We start from the raw sequence: 12,171 nt of genomic DNA, 5'->3' as shown, positions 1-12,171 counted from the left end.
TCCATCTACTCAGGAAAAGAGAGGAGCCCGAAGACCGCCATCAAATTCAAATTAAAGTGGCTGTGTTCGAAACCACATACTTCATACTACATACTACATATCACATACTGCATACCGAATACTACATACCGCATACAACATACTGCATACTACATACTGCATACCACATAGTACATACTGCACACCGCGATACTACATACTGCATACCACATAGTACATACTGCACACCGCGATACTACATACTGCATACTACATACTACATACTACATACTGCATACTACATACCGCATACAACATACTGCATACTACATACCGCATACTACATACTGCATACCACATAGTACATACTGCACACCGCGATACTACATACTGCATACTACATACTACATACTACATACTGCATACTGCATACCGCATACCATGATACTACATACTGCATACCACATACTACATACTGCATACTACATACTGCATACTGCATACCGCATACCATGATACTACATACTGCATACCACATACTACATACCGCATACTACATACTACATACCGCATACTGCATACTGCATACTGCATACCGCATACCATGATACTACATACTACATACCGCATACTACATACTGCATACCGCATACTACATACTACATACTTCCATACTGCATACTGATCTATCAGACAGTATGCAGAGCGTTTACCCACAATGCATTTAGCTCCTGCCCGAGCCGAAATCAGCCGGCCTGAAGCTGATTTCTCTTAAGCTCTAAACTCTGTAAACTTTAGCAACATTTGAAACATTTTCAGGTGAGAAAGTAGTCGTTTAGATCCCCAACGTGTTGAAAACCTGACAAAATACCGGCTGTTTACAATTTTGTTCCCACGAATTCGGCGCTATTAAAGCTAGCCGCAGTGAGCAACGCACTTCCGGTTATTTTCACAAAATAAAATACCCGTTGCCTTTTATCATAGGGAAAGCCATTACCATACAATTGGTGCTTTTGTTTTGAAAACAGGAAGTGAACCTACCCTCGTTGTAGCTAGCTTGAAACTGCCGTTTTGACAGGAAATGACGATCGGCGACGTCACGTTACGTTGCATCTTGGGTAGTTTGAGTATGAGTAGTAACCTCATGATGCATACCCAACATTTAGGAGAATCTAGTATGCATCCGGGAACTTCTCGCTTACTCAAACTCGCATACTAACTCAGAAAGTTAGTATGAGTAGTAGGAGAAGTATGCGGTTTCGCGATTGGTGAGTGAGTGCAGCTGAGGGGAAAAACACAGGTGGCGTGAATGAAGGTGATGGCAGAGCAACAGAAACTGGAAAACATAGCAAAAACTAAAAACTGGACCTGGAGGAGAAAACTAACAAAACTAAGACATGCCAGAAAACTTAAAACATGTTAAAACTCAGAGACGTGACATCACTCAGTGTGAAAGCTTCCCTTTATCGGTCCCAGTTCAGTTCATTCTGGCTCAAGTCATCTCACTCAAACACTTCTGATGTTTAATGGAGCCTGAAGTGTGAAGACGAACAAAAACTGGTGTTGATTACACCCCTAATTATCTGCTTGTGTGACATTGATTTGTGTGACTTTCCCCACTTTGTCCCTTCTTTAGACATTCGTGACACACGTTGAGGCTTTATCATCAGAGTGGAGACTTTCACAAACTGTCTAAAGATGCAGAACCCTCCCGTGGAAGCGTGTGGAAGCATGTGGAAGCATGTGGACACATGTGGACGCATGTGGAAGTGTTTTAGTTGTGTCTGAGAGCCGAGCTGCTTTGTTCTGTAACTGACCGCAGTGCCTCAGGTGCTCAAGTCTAAACGCTGCGTTTGCAGCTGTTCACCTGTAAACTGCCATCATGATAATGACTCCAACATTTTCAGCAGTCAGCAGGTCCTGCACCATAGTAATTCATAGAGAAAAGTCATCATTTAAATGCTGAATGTTACTTTCTGTAATAAATAGCTGCCTTTCGCTGCCATTTGAGACGACTCAGCACAACTGAAATGACATTCGTTTTGCTTCACATTGCTCCAGCTGAATGCAGTTTAAATGGAGCCCTGCCTGAGGATTGAAGCATGAAAGGGAAACCATCCTATGATGAAGAACTCAGAAATTAGCTCACAATTTGTTGGCAGTCCAAACACACTCCATGTGAAACTATATTTAAATTCTCGGTGCTAAACTTTGAAACATGTATAAGCATGGCAGAGAAAATTGGAATGAAGCATTTGTGTAAATGTAATTTAACTAATCTCTTGGTGAATTAAATGCCTCTTTCATGCTCTGTGACCTTTAGAAATGCAGAACTCTCTACCGATGTGAGGAGAATAAATATAAATATATATATGAATAAGTAGCTTCCTGCACTTTCGATATAAAACAGAAACTGAAATCTGACTTATATGGATATAATATTCCTCTCATTCCCACATATTCAGTTCTATTCACTTCAGATTTATTCAAAAAGCACAAAATCACAACAAATGCCATCTCAAGGAACCAATTAAACTAATTACGATACAGTTCATTTTAATACAGTCATGATTCAATCAAATTAAATTCATTCAGTTCAAAATTAGTCCAATTCATACAGAGCCAATTAAAAAACTATTTCCAAGCTAAAGAAAGCCAGCAGATAGCACTGAAACTTCTCTCTGATCCAATCCCCGTCTTGAGCGTGCACAAGGCGACCAAACTGGCAGCTGGTTCCACAGAGAGGGGCCTGATAACTGAAGGCTCTGCCTCCCAAACTGGCAGCTGGTTCCACAGAGAGGAGCCTGATAACTGAAGGCTCTGCCTCCCAAACTGGCAGCTGGTTCCACAGAGAGGGGCCTGATAACCGAAGGCTCTGCCTCCCAAACTGGCAGCTGGTTCCACAGAGAGGGGCCTGATAACTGAAGGCTCTGCCTCCCAAACTGGCAGCTGCTTCCACAGAGAGGGGCCTGATAACTGAAGGCTCTGCCTCCCAAACTGGCAGCTAGTTCCACAGAGAGGGGCCTGATAACTGAAGGCTCTGCCTCCCAAACTGGCAGCTAGTTCCACAGAGAGGGGCCTGATAACTGAAGGCTCTGCCTCCCAAACTGGTTTTAGTTTTCTGATGGTGAAAGAAGGCGGCCCCACCTGTTTTATACTATTATATATAATATTTATACACATGTTACCTTAGATTATAAAACCACCTGCACTGTTTCCATTGTTTTTAAAGGGCTGCTGTGTTCATTACTTTGTGTTTTCAGTGTAAGACCAGTCTGAAAATTTTCTGATATCACTAATTCATGCCACGGAGTAGCTCAGGTGACGTCATGTCCCTCAAACTGCTTCCTTCAGCTCTTTTTCCCCAGTTGTGAGAGGACTGTCAGTGGGCAAACTGCCACTTAAAGACCTCGGTTGACTGAATTTACACATCGAAGCTGGAAGTGGCTAATTGATAACAAGACAGAAAGATAGTTAATTAACATATAAATGACATTTAGCCATTTGACCTTCAGATTTTCAGAGCGTAGCTCACAGATGTCTCATATTTTTACCTGATTGGAGTCAAATCTTATTTTCTTTGGACCAACAAAAGAAAATCCAAACTGAAGAAATTAATCTAACTTAATTTGCCAAGTTGAATTGTCTTCTCAGCGTAGTAGTTCCAGTCTAATAAAACTTTTTGGATTTTGCATACAAATGTGATTAATCGTGATTAATCAGGGAAATGATGATTAAAAGTTTTAATCGTTACCCAGCCCTAATAATAATATTAATAATAATAATAATAATGTTATAATATTAGTATACTAGTGATAGTAATGAAAATAGTAATAATGATGATAATAATAAATAATAATATGTATTTAAATGTAAATAAATTTAAGTATAAAGTAAGGTTAAAATGATAAAAGGAAGAAAATTACTCGTGTTTTAGGTTTAAGGTGAGAGATGTTCATGGTGCAGCGGTTGGTCCTTTTGGCCGTTATGTGCGCAGTTAGCATGTTCTCTATGTGCTTACGGGGTTGTTTTCTGGGTTCTCCTGATAAGCTTAAATGCGTGTGTCTGAGTTTGTGTTAGCACATTAGCACATTAGCATTAGCTCATTAGCATGAGCTCATTAGCATTAGCACCTGTGAAGCCTGCTAAAGGTTGTGTGTGTATGAAGGTGAAGCAAAGAGATCTTAAGGTCAAACACACGTTTACTTACTGCTGTTTTTTGGTTTAGTATATTTTGGTTGCTTACTTTTATTTGTGATTAATCAACACGCTAAAGTATTTCAACACTTAAAGAACACTTTTGTAACTGAGCTCAGAATTAAGTGGAAGCAGAATAATGAATGAATTTAAATTAAGTTGCTTAAAAGGATTTTCAGCTCGATAATTATTTTTAATTGACTGGAATGAAGAAGCTTTTTCGTCTAAAAAGTATTATTTTCAACATGTTTTCTACGATTAAATGACCTTAAATATAACTGGGACACATGATTCATACAGAATCAGCGTTTGGCAGGTGAGAAATGGTTAAAGAGAGCAGACAAAGTAAATTAATGATTCATAAGTGATATAAATGAGCAGTTTATAGGACATATTAAGGCCTCTGTACTGTGATGTGGTTTTGATAATTACGCCTTCTTCACTGGAAACCTTTGGCTGAACCTCAGCAGGCGCAGCCTAACAAACAGAGATGAACCCTTCGGTCAGTCTGATGCTGTCAGATGATCTCAGTGTCTCTGCTCACATTTCCTGTTTTTATTTCATTTTCCCAGCTGGCTTTTATCATCACGCTCCTTTAAGGACAAACCCTTGTCGTTCTTACCTGTTATGAAGGATATTATATCATTTATATGCACTTCAGGCTATCAAAATGTCAGATTTGTGAAATGTTGTTGGTATAACAGAAGCTTTAACATCCTTGAGTCTAAAAGACGAGTATCAGAGGGATACTGAATCCTGTTCAGATGGATATAAGATTAGACATCATTTTTATATTTTAGAATATAGATTACACCAGGAAAGAAAGATTATTGCAATAATAACAGATTAAAACACAACCAATAAACCAAATACTGATGCACAAATGTGCCTTTGATCCTTGTGTCCCAGCTTGTTTTCTCGCTGCCAAAGAGCCTGCTGTGTCTCTTGAATGCTTAAGGAACGCTCTTGTTCACATTGTCGTGGCAACTTTGAGAAGGTTGGCAAATCTTGCTGCAATAAAAGGTATTTGAAACACCTGGACGGCCTGTAAATATCAAGGTGAATAACCGAATAATTGCCAACTGCTTGAAGATACGGCAGCAAATTAAGAAATGCTGCAAGTTACCAGGCACTTCTGTTTACAGCCCATTGTGTAGCAACCATGCATTTCCCCCCTCATTCTCTGACCCATCCTTCTACAGTTGGAAGCTAAAAGGCATAGTCATTCTAATGGAGAAGCAGCATTTAGCTGTTATGCTGCTAACAAGTGGAACAAACTGCCAGTGGAGATTAAACTTTCACCAAATGGAGACATTTTTAAATCCAGGTTAAAGACATTTCTGTTCTCATGTGTCTATGCATGAAATCTGCACCATATCTTTGAACTTATCTGGACTGTTGCTGGTTTTTAAATTCATTTAAATGATTTTATTTGTTTCTCTTTATATTATTTTATGTATTTTTAATGCTTCTTCCACTCCCTGCTGCAATGCTTTTATTTTATGTAAAGCACTTTGAATTGTTTGTACATGAAATGTGCTACAAATAAATTTGATTTGATAAAAGATCTGTACATTAACAAACAGTTTGCCTCATTCACTCAGTTAAAAGACAAGTTTTCCCTGCCATCGTCACACTTTTTTAGATACCTACAAATCAGGAACTATGTGCGCCACAATGTGCCTGATTTTGAGTCTCTCCCTGAGGAAAACGGGGTTTATAAACTTTTGCTTTATAAAGATAAGTTGGATGCTGAAAGGTTTTCTTGCTGCAGGACGTAATTTATCACTGACAGCGTGGAGCTGTAAAGCAGTTCAAGCGTCAGTGTGTGATCAGATGGAAGTGAGACTGTGTTCTTCCAGCAGTCTGATAGTTGAAGATGGTGGAAATATCACATGGACCCAGGAAGAGCTGAGTCGATGTGATGTTACTTTAAACTTTAAATCGTTTCTGTCTCTCAGTTAGTCTCTTAAAGGCTGCAGGGAGACACAGTAAACAGCCTTTCCCTCTCTGTTCATGGGCAGTTTCTCATATTTCCAGTGGCTGTGTTTACCTTTATAAACTGTTATTAGGCTCCGCTCTGCTTCCACGATGTGATGTTAAACACTTGTGATGCACTTTTGGTGCCCAGCAGCTGATTCTCTCATTCCAGCTGCCTTTCAGAAACCCCCCCTCAGAACGCTTTGGATGTCCCGTTCTGTCCTTTAACGTTGTGCCTCAGCTTATAGTGACCGTGACCTGAAGACGGTCTCATCAAATGTTTCGATTATGCGGCGTGAAATTACACTTCTGAATGTTTCCCGCCTCAGCAGAACTCTCCCTGACCTCTGTTTGGTATAAACCAACACAAAACCGCATCCCTGAGCCACGCTTTTAAAAAGCTGTCAGCACATGAATATCAGCTGGCTTTCTCTTACCCAGCATTCCTTGCTATGTTAACGTTTCCACTCAGTGGGGTCACATGACTCTGACAGGATCGGATTATTGGCTAAATTACAATCAGACTGAGTTATTAAGTGCATGTAGACACCTTAATCTGACTATAAATTGGATCAGATTCAGAGATAACTGGGTTAAAGTCACTCTAAACCTGCTTGTAGACGCTGAACTACTTATTTATGGTGTTTAACTTAGATCCTAGCCTTAGGCTGTTTTTTAGGATAATGTTTTAGGAATAATATCTTATGCCTTTTAAATGTATTTATTGTATTCTGTTATTGTTATTATAGTTATTTTTATCATTTCTATTTATTTATTTATTATTATTATTTTATTTTATTTGTTGCTTCTATCTATTCTTATCTTTTTTTTTTTTACTACTACTTTGAATATCGATTTCATCCTGGGGTCGGGTGTTTTAACTGCACTTTGTGTTACATTTTATGTATGAAAGGTGCTTTATAATTAAAGTAAATAAATCAAATTAAATATAAATGCAGCAACAGCATGCATCCATTGTGCATCTTGGATTAAATAAATGAATAGGACTGAATTGGATTTTAACTGGTCTGAAAATAGGTTTGTCTCTCATGCTTTCAGGTAACTTGTTGTGAGTTGGTACTTTATATCGATATGTATCGATATATGTATATTTAATTGAACTGAATTGAATATTCTCCATTACAAGGTCGGACAAAAATGCTAAAACTGAGGCATTAGTGTGTTTTTTTCTGTCCAGTTTGAAGGAATACGAAGCAAACCAAACAAAAATTGTATTTGTTGAAGCAGAATTCAGCTGATTTTGGTGTAAAACTAATAATTAACATCTTTCTCTACAGAAATTACGTAAAAACTTTATGATACACATCAGTGTACAGAAGAATTGAATTGTTCTGTATCCACTGACTGCAGCAAATCTTCACAATCCTAACAGCACTCAGAATGATAACATCACAATAATTCATGGCGAGGTAAAGCGAAAGGCCGGTGGTTGTGATCAGCTGAACCAATCCAAGTGGAGCAGAAAGGGATCTTTACAGGAAACACGAGGGGTCAGACTCTTCTGAACCGAACACCAAGCAAGACAAACTATAATACCAACTGAACCAGAACAATGTGGACTGCACCAAAAACACACACCGGGACATAAATATGTCAGAACAAAACAAATAAATAGTTAAACAGTAACATTTGCAGGACCGAGCAGGAGCAGAAGTATACGTCTTCTCAACAACAACGATGGAAATTCCTTCACTTTTCAGCAGAGTATTAATGTCCTTGGCTGCATCTCCAGTTCATCCCCCCCCCTCTCCGGCCTTTTTTCCCTTCACCCCATTGTTTTCTGTTCAGCCACATCTATCTGTGTCGTGTACTGTTGCTGCTGCCAAAAAAAAAAAAATGTCCCAAAGCTGGAAGCAGTGCCAACTGGTTTCAATGCAAATGAGTGACTCTATATAAGCCTCATTTAGAGGCTGCGACACGATGTAATGCATCAATAATCATATTCATATTACATTTGCATTCTCCGTAGTGTTAGCCATTTACATCTGTTTTACTCCTAATGAATGGATGCATATTTTCTTCTTCTTTCATCAGAATATGGAACAGTTATTAAATGAGCTGCATTTTCAAGCAGCTCAGCTCCACCTGATTCTCTAAGCAGTGAGATCCGGGCGGCGGCCGGGAGTTCATGCTCATCTCAGGTGGACACCTGGATGTGTGACCGGCCTAAATGCAGAACACACTGTGAGGATTGGTTCCACATGAGTGCATTAGATTGGCTGTAAATCCAGTTAATCCCACAGACAAAGAACCCCGTAAGTGAATGTATTGATGTCCCGGTAGTTACCGTGCAGTCATGGATAATAAAATCTGCTGGAAACCTCATGTAGGATACATTCTTCTGGCAATTCTGTGGAAAACAAAACACATCCTTGATTATAAATCGTTGCACGCTCTATATTACTCATTATTTTTGCCATATCTGACTTACTGTGTCGAAGTCTGGGTAAACACATGCAAAACCCACTCTGCAGCCGATATGCACCATACAGAAAAGAGCAATAAGGACCATAAACAAAGACCACACAAACCCACCATTCATAAAGTCACATGTGTTGAAATTTGTGGATCTGGTCAAATTCAGTATTCGAGAATTAATCTATTGCCAAAAAACATACAAGGAATGTTTAGTGTAAATGTAAATGTATTTTATTTATACAGCCCTTTACAAACAATCATTACAATGTACCAAAGTGCTTTACAGCAGGTAATAAATAAAGAGAAGAAGAAGTAAAAACAAATAAAAACAATAAAACTATTAGTAAATAAATAAAATAAATAAAGTAAATAAAAATATTTTTAAACAAGTACATGGAAGAGGAAGGATGTTAACGGAGGACGATGAGGGATAAATATATGAGTAGATTAGGGTTAATTAGGGGCCGAGCAGTTTGTAACTGAAGGAGTCATTACTATTATTTGCAAAAGGTGCCGAAAACTCATGAAATTCGACAGGGACGACATGGTAAATCTGGACTTTTTTTTTTTGGGAGTCGCTCATTGACTCTGTAGCGCCCCCTACGATGCTTAAAAATGGTCCCCGCATTGGGGTTAGTTTAGCGTGGGACGACGAAATTCGGTACACTCATTCATCATGCCCAGACGCACAAAAAAGTCTCATGCCGCCATGGTCCCACGTCCACAGGAAGGCGGCCATTTTGGATGGAAAGTGCGTTTTGGTGCCATTTTTGCCCGATTCCACGCCTTGCATATGATCGAACTCCTCCTACAGATTTAATGCTACAAGCTTCAAACTTGGCCAGGTTACTCTTAAGACATGGGGGGGATCATGGAGAAACTTTTCCAAACTCTGAACGGTGTGGGCGTGGCCAGGCGGAGAAAATCGTGTGATGGCGTTTGTGGTTTGAAAGCCTTATCATCATCGCAAGGTCATGAAACTTGGCACACTTGCCACCCTGACGACCTCGTACGTATGTAAAGGGTATCGTGTGTACATATTGTAATTGAATAGTGTATGGTATATATGATATATATTTATTTATAGGGATAGTTTTATTTATATATATATATATATATATATATATATATATATATATATATATATATATATATATATATATATATATTTATATATATATATATATATTCATATTTGCAATTATATTTACAAGGATATGTGTGTAGTATATATTTATTTAGATATTTAGGAAGTGTATATATGGCATATATGTATATAGGTGTATTGTAGTTGGGATATTTACAAACTGAACAGTAGTTAAAAAGGGGTGGGAAACTAAAAAAGTTTTGTACTTCTTCCCATTCCTTTTTCGAACAATGTGTGGTGTTTTGTTATGTATTAGCACTTTATGTAATTGAATTTTTTTAAATTTCTCTTTTTCTTTCTGTTGTATGTACAAATAGTTACATACATTTTCTTTTTTATACATGTTCGAAGATAAAAATCTATCTATTTCCAAAACTTTAGCGGTTGTAGCTGCAGACTCTCCTCGGCATGGGTTCTAGTTTTGTTTGTGTTTTTTTTAGATTTAATAAAGTCTTCTTAAGTATGCTTTTTTTTTCTGACATAAATCTCGTGCTGTATATACGATGCTATCTCTGGTATTAAAGACAGAAGTTTAATTTCCTCAGACTCCAGATAGATTCAACTTCTGATCCCACAGATTTAAAATGCCCAACTGGAATTGCGTTTTTAAGCCAGCGTCCGTCTCATCCAAATATGTAGACGAAAGACCTTTTTTCTCCAATAAAATCCAGCTTAAAAGGCTGCGTGTGCGCACATGTGGTTGGAAAATTAGCAGTTTGGAGGAAACATCGATCCAGCACACTTTTCTGTGCCTCCTGACTCCATATCGATATGTGCATCTGTGCATTAGCTTGAATGCTAGTTGACCTTTATGAGACTGAGACCATCCTCTTTATTGTGAAAGCCCAGTTATGTGTTGAGTGTTTGAGGATAAATCTTTCTAACAGGAACATACAGTGCAGCCTTTTCCATGAGGATCATTCACATGGACACTTTCATATGTCATTGTTCTCCAGTAGTCTTTCTTTTGACCCTCAATCTGTTATCTCAACCAACCCCTGGTTGCTGTTTTCTCCTCGTATCAGCGGCTGAGCCACTGAAACCCAGCATTAATCCTCTTGTAGAAGGACTTGTTCACTCATCTGAAGCCATTTGTGAAAATCTGAAATGTGAAAAACTTGTTTTTGTTAAACTCTGGCGCTCGGCTCTTTTTTAAATTAGCTTTCTACAGGCCTAACATTTTCATAAAGAGTAGATATTTACATACTTGCCTCAGGCTGTATTTTGTTAGCATTTATAAAGCAGATATTATGGCTCTTTGCTCATTCTGCTGTTGCCTTTGTGCAGAGAAATGCCAGCTTTAAGTGCCAACTGGATGAACTGGCTCTGACAGCTGCCCATGTGGCTGAAGCGTGAGGAGTTTTGTTATTTAGGGGACAGTAGAGGTCACGATCCTCCTCGGTCTCTGACCTTTGCCCTCTGAACCCTCTTCTTCCCAGTTGCACGAGTAGAAATTTTCACTCTCTCAGCAGCAAAGCGATGTTCACTCACTGTTCTGGCTGAAGAAGAATGATGAAGAATAGAATTTCTCTCAATTTAAGATTTTTCTGTTTTCTTTGTAAAGTCTTATTTATTATTATTCAAGTTATTGTAAACCAAGGAACACAGAAAAGTATATGAGATCTTTTCCAGTTCAAGTATCCTTGCAGAGGCTTCATGCATAACATGCATTTGGAGGTGGGTAGAGCAGCCAAAAATTGTACTCAAGTAAAAGTACTGTTACTTCAGAATAATGTGACTCAAGTAAAAGTAAAAAGTTGTCATCCAAATAATTACTTGTAAGAGTAAAAAAGTGCTCGGTGAAAAAACTACTCAAGTACTGAGTAACTGTTGAGTAACGTCTGATTTATTTGTTAACACAAGCATTCAATCAGACAGACAAAAATACTAAATAATCATCTTTAGGCAAATTAGAGTTCATTAAATTGATACAATAAATTAAAATGAATTAATTAATTACAAAATAGCTTAAATTAAAATAATCCAGGTAAATTCAAGAACTTCAATAAAAAATAAAAGAGATTTAGGAAATGTTTAAAACATATGTAACCCATATGTAACCTAAAAAACAAACATTCACCTATCCATGGGGGGAAAAACGAGTTTAGGAAACTTACCGCTACATGTTTCCTCAAGTTAGATGTTGAGTTTCTGCTGAAATGTGCGTTTGTTTTGGTTGACACAGAAGACACATAATGTAGCTGCTGTTTCTCACTCTTTGTAAGGTAAACATGCTTTCAGTATGAGGCCTCGTCTGCGTCTTCATTTCCCACCGTTGGTTCTGACATTTTTCATCTGTTTCTTTCTTTGTTTGCTACGACTGCTAATGCTAAAGCTAACCCGTCCCGCCGCTGAGATTGAGTTCATCTAATTGATAAAATAAATTAAAATGAAATAATTAATTACAAAATAGCTTAAATTAAACTAAT

General features: G+C 38.1%; 1 protein-coding gene across 2 annotated transcripts in view; it reads left to right on the top strand.

The window, feature by feature from the left end:
- The window catches only part of htr4 (5-hydroxytryptamine receptor 4), a 222,487-nt gene that overhangs the window by 54,618 nt on the left and 155,698 nt on the right, over positions 1-12,171 (top strand). The window lies entirely within an intron of this gene.

This window comes from Odontesthes bonariensis, chromosome 13 (assembly GCF_027942865.1).
Source record: "Odontesthes bonariensis isolate fOdoBon6 chromosome 13, fOdoBon6.hap1, whole genome shotgun sequence".
NCBI classification, from domain to species: domain Eukaryota; kingdom Metazoa; phylum Chordata; class Actinopteri; order Atheriniformes; family Atherinopsidae; genus Odontesthes; species Odontesthes bonariensis.
Note: the sequence above shows the minus strand (reverse complement) of the source record. Positions and strands in the feature narration are given on the sequence as shown.